This window comes from Moschus berezovskii, chromosome 10, assembly GCF_049115385.1.
Source record: "Moschus berezovskii isolate FMDL1 chromosome 10, NW_MosBer_1.0, whole genome shotgun sequence".
Classification (NCBI taxonomy): domain Eukaryota; kingdom Metazoa; phylum Chordata; class Mammalia; order Artiodactyla; family Moschidae; genus Moschus; species Moschus berezovskii.
Window position 1 is genome coordinate 1,071,791 of NC_142469.1, and position 7,849 is coordinate 1,079,639.

Sequence of the window (7,849 nt, forward strand, 5' to 3'; positions counted from 1 at the left end):
AGGAGACCTGATTTCCCTAAAGTAACCCTTGCGAGTTCCTGAGGTTTCCGTCGCAACTCGAGAAGCACCCCCAGCTTCCTGCCGCAACTCGAGAAACACACCAAAATTATCCCCTCAATGCGAGATGAGGAAATTTTGCGTTGCAGCATCTCAATAGAAATACAACATTCCTTCATGAAAGGCAAAAAGGTACTTGACACCCTTTATTCGACTCAGAAAGTGCCCTCACACAGCCATGCCCTTTAGAGAGGAGAACACAGTTTATGGACTCAATTCGAGTTGAGCCCCTGTTCACATTTAAAGGCTCGAGAGGAAACCGGAAGTTCCCCTTCCAAAACCAACGGGGATCTTACTTCCCTGAAGCAACCCCAGCGAGCTTCTGAGGTCCCCGTCCCAACTCAAGAAGCACCCCCAATTCCCGCCGCACTTCGAGAATCACCCCAAAATTATCCCCTCAATGCGAGATGAGGAAATTTGGCGATGCAGAATCTCACCAGAAATACCACATTCCCTCTGGAAAGGATAAGGTTTCTTGAGACCCTTTTTTGCGACGCAGAAATTTCACTATCATCCATCCCCATTGGAGAGGAAAATAAACTTTACGAACACAATTCGAGATGAGCCCCTGTTCCCATTTAACGGCTCTAGAGTAAACCTGAATTTTCCCTTCCAACCAAAAGGGGACCTGACTTCCCTGAAGCAACCCGGGTAAGGACCTGAGGTCCCCATCGTACCTAGAGTAGTACCCCCAGATTCCCGCCGCAACTCGAGAAACACCACAAAATTTTTCCCTCAATGCGAGGTGAAGAAATTTTGCGCTGCAGAATTTCAAGAGAAATACCACATTCCTTCTTGCAAGGCAAAAGGGTATAGGACACCCTTTTTGTGACTCAGAAAGTTCCGTCACACAGCCGTCCCCTTTGGAGAGGAGAGCACACTTTATGGACTCAATACGAGATGAGCCCCTATTCCCATTTAACGGCTCGAGAGTAAACCGGAAGTTCCCCTTCCAACTCCAATGGGGACCTGACTGCCCTGAAGCAACCAGAGCGACTTCCTGGGGTCCCCGTCGAAACTCGAGCACTTACCCCAGCTTCCCGCTGCAACAAGAGAAAAACCACAAAATTTTCCCCGCAATGCGAGGTGAGGAAATTTTGTGCTGCATCTCAAGAGAAATATCACATTCTCTCTTGAAAGGCAAAAGGGTACTTGACACCCTTTATGCGACTCAAAAAGTTCCCTCACACAGCCGTCCCCATTGGAGAGGAGAATACACTTTAAGGACTCAATTCCAGAGGAGGCCCTATTCCCTTCTAAGGGCTCCAGAGTAAACCGGACGTTCCTATTCCAAAACGAAAGGGGACCTGACTTCCCTGAATCAACCCGAGCGAGTTTCTGAGGTCCCCGACGCACTTCGAGAAGTACCCCAAGCTTCTCCCCGCAACTATAGAAACACCACAATATTATAGACTCAATGCGAGATGAGGAAATTTTGCGCTGCAGAATCTCAAGTGAAATACCACATTCCCGCTTGAAAGGCAATGGGTACTTGACACCCTTTATTCGACTCAAAAATTTCGCTAACATCAGTCCCCATTGGAGAGGAGAACACATTTCATGGACTCAATTCAAGATGAGCCCCTATTCCCATTAACGGCTCGAGAGTAAACCGGAGGTTCCTCTTCCAACAAAAAAGGGGTCCTGACTTCCGTGAAGCAACCCGAGCGAGTTCCTGAAGTCCCGGTCTCAACCTGAGAAGCACCCCCAGCTTCCTGCCGCAAATCGAGAAACACCCCAAAATTATCCCCTCCATGCGAGATAAGGAAATTTTGCGCTGCAGAATCTCAAGAGAAATTCTACATTCTCTCTTGGAAGGCCAAAAGGTACTTGACACCCTTTATTCGACTCAGAAAGTTACCTTACACAGCCGTCCCCTTTGGAGAGGAGAACACACTGTATGGACTCATTTTGAGATGAGCCCCTGTGCACATTTAAGGGCTCGAGAGGAAACCGGATATTCCCCTTCCAACACCAAAGGGTACCTGACATCCCTGAAGCAACCCCAGCGAGTTCCTGAGGTCCCCGTCGCAACTCGAGAAGCACCCCCAGCTTCCCGCCGCAACTTGAGAAACACCCGTAAATTATCCCCTCAATGCGAGATGAGGAAAATTTGCGATGCAGCATCTCAAGAGAAATACAAAATTCCCTCTTGAAAGGCAAAAAGCTACTTGACACCCTTAACTCGACTCAGAAAGATCCCTCACACAGCCGTCCCCTTTGGAGAGGAGAACACACATTATGAACTCAATTCGAGATGAGCCCCTGTTCACATTTAAGGGCTCCAGAGGAACCCGGAAGTTCCCATTCCAACAGCAAAGGGGACCTGACTTCCCTGAAGAAACCCCCGCGAGTTCCTGAGATCCCCGTTGCAACTCGAAATGCACCCCCAGCTTCCAGTTGTAACTCGAGAAACACCCCAAAATTATCCCCTCAATGCGAGATGAGGAAATTTCCCGATGCAGTATCTCAAGACAATTACCACATTCCCACTTGAAAGGCTAAAAGGTACTTGAAACCCTTCATTCGACTCAGAAAGTTCCCTCACACAGCCGTCCCAATTGGAGAGGAGACCACACTTTATGGATTCAATTCGAGATGAGCCCCTGTGCACATTTAAGGGCTGGAGTGAAAACGGAATTTCACCTTCCAACACCAAAGGGGACCTGAATTCCCTGAAGCAACCTCAGCGAATTCCTGAGGTCCCCATAGCAACTCGAGAAGCACCCCCAGCTTCCCGCCGCAACTCGAGAAACACCCCAAAATTATCCCCTCAGTGCGAGATGAGGAAATTTTGCGATGCAGCATCTCAAGAGAAATTCCTCCTTACCTCTTGAAAGGCAAAAAGGTACTTGACACCCTTTATTCAACTCAGAAAGTTCCCTCACACAGCCGTCCCCTTTGGAGAGGTTGAATACACTTAAGGGATTCAATTCGCGATGAGACGCTGTGCACATTTAAGGGCTCGAGAGGAACCCGGAAGTTCCCCTTTCAACACCAAATGGAACTGACTTCCCTGAAGCAACCTTAGCGACTTCCTGAGGTCCTCGTCGCAACCCTTGAAGCACCCCCAGCTTCCCGCCGAAACTCGAGAAACACCCAAAAATTATTCCCTCAATGCGAGATGAGGAAATTTTGCGATGCAGCATTTCAAGAAAAATACCACACTCCCTCTTGAAAGGCAAAAAGGTACTTGACACCCTTTATTCGACTCAGAAAGTTCCCTCACACAGCCGTCCCCTTTGGAGAGCACACACTTTATGGACTCAATTCGAGATGAGCCCCTGTGCACATTTAAGGGCTCGAGAGAAACCCGGAAGTTCCCCTTCCAACACCAAAGGGGACCTGACTTCCCTGAAGCAAGCCCAGCGAGTTCCTGAGGTCCCCGTCGCAACTCGAGAAGCACACCCAGCTTCCCGCTGCAACTCGAAACACCCCAAAATTATTCCGTCAATGCGAGATGAGGAAATTTTGCGATGCAGCATCTCAAGAAAAATACCACATTCCCTCTTGAAACGCAAAAAGGTACTTGACACCCTTTATTCGACACAGAGAGTTCCCTCACACAGCCGTCCCCTTTTAGAGGAAAACACACTTTATGGACTCAATTTGAGAAGAGCCCCTGTGCACATTTAAGTGCTCGAGAGGAAACCGGAAGTTCCCGTTCAACTCCAAAGGGGACCTGACTTCCTGAAGCAACCCCAGCGAGTTCCTGAGGTCCCCGTCGCAACTCGAGAAACATCCTCAGCTTCCGCCGCAACGCGAGAAACACTGCAAAATTTTCCCCTCAATGCGAGATGAGGAAATTTTGTGATGCAGCATTTCAAGAGAAATACCACATACCCTCTTGAAAGGCAAAAAGGCTCTGGACACCCTTTATTCGACTCAGAAAGTTCCCTCACACAGCCCTCCCCTTTTAGAGGAGAACACACTTTATGGACTCAATTCGAGATGAGCCCCTGTGCACATTTAAGGGCTCGAGAGAAACCCGGAAGTTCCCCTTCCAACACCAAAGGGGACCTGACTTCCCTGAAGCAACCCCAGCGAGTTCCGGAGGTCACCGTCACAACTCGATAAGCACCCCCAGCTTCCCGCCGCAACTCAAAAAACACCCAAAATTATCCCCACAATGCGAGATGAGGAAATTTTGCGATGCAGCATCTCAAGACAAATACTACATTCCCTCTTGAAAGGCAAAAAGTTACTTGACACCCTTTATTCGACTCAGAAAGTTCCCTCACACAGCCGTCCCCTTTTAGAGGAGAACACACTTTATGAACTCAATTCGAGATGAGACCCTGTGCACATTTAAGGGCTCGAGAGGATCCTGGAAGTTCCCCTTCCAACAGCAAAGAGCACCTGACTTCCCTGAAGCAACTCCAGCGAGTTCCTGAGGTCCCGTCGCAACTCGAGAAACACCCCCAGCTTCCCGCCGCAACTCGAAAAACACCCAAAATTATCCCCTCAATGCGAGATGAGGAAGTTTTGCGATACAGCTTCTCAAGAGAAATACTACATTCCCTCTTGAAAGACAAAAAGGTACTTGACACCCTTTATTCGACTCAGAAAGTTCGCTCACACTGCCGTCCCCTTTTGAGAGGAGAAAACACTTTATGGACTCAATTCGAGATGAGCCCCTGTGCACATTTAAGGGCTCCAGAGGAACCCGGAAGTTCCCTTTCCAACACCAAAGGGGACCTACTTCCCTGAAGCATCCCCAGCGAGTTCCTGAAGTCCCCGTCGCAATCCGACAAGCACTCCAGCTTCCCGCCGCATATCGAAAAACACCCCAAAATTACTCCTTAATGCGAGATGAGGAAATGTTGCGATGCAGCATGTCAAGAAAAATACCACATTCCCTCTTGAAAGGCAAAAAGGTACTTGACACCCTTTATTCGACTCAGAAAGTTCCCTCACACCACCGTCTCCTTTGGAGAAGAGAACACACTTTATGGACTCAATTGGAGATGAGCCCCTGTGCACATTTAAGGGCTCCAGAGGAACCCGGAGGTTCCCATTTCAACATAAAGGGGACTTGACTTCCCTGAAGCAACTCCAGCGAGTTCCTGAGGTTCCCGTCGCAACTCGAGAACCACCCCCAACTTCCTGCCGCAACTCGAGAAACACCCCAAAATTATTCCCTCAATGCGAGATGAGGAAATTTTGCGATGCAGCATCTCAAGAGAAATACCTCATTCCCTCTGGAAAGGCAAAAAGGTACTTCACACCCTTTATTCGACCTAGAAAGTTCCCTCACACCACCGTACCCTTTGGAGAGGAGAACACACTTTATGGACTCAATTCGAGATGAGACCCTGTGCATATTTAAGGGCTCGAGAGGAACCCGGAAGTTCCCCTTCCAACACCAAAGGGGACCTGACTTCCCTGACGAAACCCCAGCGAGTTCCTGAGGTCCCCGTCGCAACTCTTGAAGCACCCGCAGCTTCCCGCCGCAACTCGAGAAACACCCCAAAATTATCCCCTCAATGCGAGATGAGGAAATTTTGTGATGCAGCATCTCAAGAGGAATACCACATTTCCTCTTGAAAGGCAAAGAGGTACTTGACACCCTTTATTCGACTCAGAAAGTACCCTCACACAGCTGTCCCCATAGGAGAGGAGAACACAGTTTATGGACTCAATTCGAGATCAACCCCTGTGCACATTTAAGGGCTCGAGAGGAACCCGGAAGTTTCCCTTCCAACACCAAAGGTGACCTGACATCCCTGAAGCAACCTCAGCGAGTTCCTGAGGTCCCTGTCGCAACTCGAGAAGCTTCCCCAGCTTCCCGCCGCAACTCGAGAAACACCACAAAATTATCCGCTCACTGCGAAATGAGGAAATTGTGCGATGCAGCATCTCAAGGGAAATACCACATTCCCCCTTGAAATGCAAAAATGTACTTGACACCCTTTATTCGACTCAGAATGTTTCCTCGCACAGCCGTCCACTTTGGAGAGGAGAACCCACTTTATGGACTCAATTCGAGATGAGCCCCTGTGCACATTTAAGGGCTAGCGAGGAAACCGGAAGTTCACCTTCCAACACCAAAGGGGACCTGACTTCCCTGAAGCAACCACAGAGAGTTCCTGAGGTCTCCGTCGCAACTGTGGAAGCACCCCCATCTTCCCTCGGAAACTGGAGAAACACCCCAAAATTATCCCCTCAATGCGAGAGGAGGAAATTTTGCGATGCAGCATCTCAAGAGAAATACCACATTCCCTCTTGAAAGGCAAAAAGGTACTTGACACCCTTTATTCGACTCAGAAAGTTCCCTCACACAGCCGTCCCCTTTGGAGAGGAGAACACATTTTATGGACTCAATACGAGATGAGCCACTGTGCACATTTAAGGGCTCGAGAGGAAACCGTAAGTACCCTTTCCAACAACAAAGGGGACGTGACTTCCATGAAGCAACCGCAGGGAGATCCTGAGGTCCCCGTCGCAACTCGAGAAGCACCCCCAGCTTCGCGCCGAAACTCGAGAAACACCCCAAAATTATCCCCTCATGCGAAATGAGGAAATTTTTTGTTGCAGCATCTCAAGAGAAATACCACATTCCCTCTTGAAAGGCAAAAAGGAACTTGACACCCTTTCTTTGACTCAGAAATTTCCCTGACACAGCCCTCCACTTTGGAGAGGAAAACACACTTTATGGACTCAATTCGAGATGAGCCCCTGTGCACATTTAAGGGTAAGTGAAAAAACCGGAATTTCCCCTTCCAACACCAAAGGGGACCTGACTTCCCTGAAGCAACCCCAAAGAGTTCCTAAGTCCCCGTCGCAACTCGAGAAGCACCCAAAAATTATCCCCTCTATGCGAGATGAGGAAAATTTGCGATGCAGAATCTCAAGAGAAATACCATATTCCCTCTTGAAAGGCAAAAAGGTACTTGACACCCTTTATTCGACTCAGAATGTTCCCTCACACAGCCGTCCCCTTTGGAGAGGAGAACACACTTTTTGGACTCAATTCCAGATGAGACCCTGTGCACATTTAAGGGTTCCAGAGAAAAGAGGAAGTTCCCCTTCCAACATCAAAGGGGACCTGACTTCCCTGAAGCAACCCCAGCAAGTTCCTGAGGACCCGTCGCAACTCGAGAAGCACCCCCAGCTTCCCTCGGAAACTCGAGAAACACGCCAAAATTTCCCCTCAATGCGAGATAAGGAAATTTGGGGATGCAGCATCTCAAGAGAAATACCAAATTACCTCTTGAAAGGCAAAAAGGTACTTGACACCCTTTATTCGACTCAGAAAGGTCCCTCACACAGCCGTCCCTTTTGGAGAGGAGAACACACTTTATGGACTCAATTCAAGATGAGCCCCTGTGCACATTTAAGGGCTCGAGAGGAAACCGGAAGTTCCCCTTCCAACACCAAAGGTGACCTGACTTCCCTGAAGCAACCCCAGCGAGTTCCTGAGGTCCCCGTCGCAACTCGAGAAGCACCCCCAGCTGCCCGCTGCAACTCGAGAGACACCCCAAAATTATGCCCTCCATGCGAGATGAGGAAATTTTGCGATGCAGCATCTCAAGAGAAATACCACATTCCCTCTTGAAAGGCAAAAAGATACTTGACACCCTTTATTCGACTCAGAAATTTCCCTCACACAGCCGTCCCCTTTGGAGAGGAGGACACACTTTATGGACTCAATTCGAGATGAGACCCTGGTCATATTTAAGGGCTCGAGAGGAACCCGGAATTTCCCCTTCCAACACAAAAGCGGACCTGACTTCCCTGAAGCAACCCCAGCGTGTTCCTGAGGTTCCCGTCGCAACTGGAGAAGCAACCC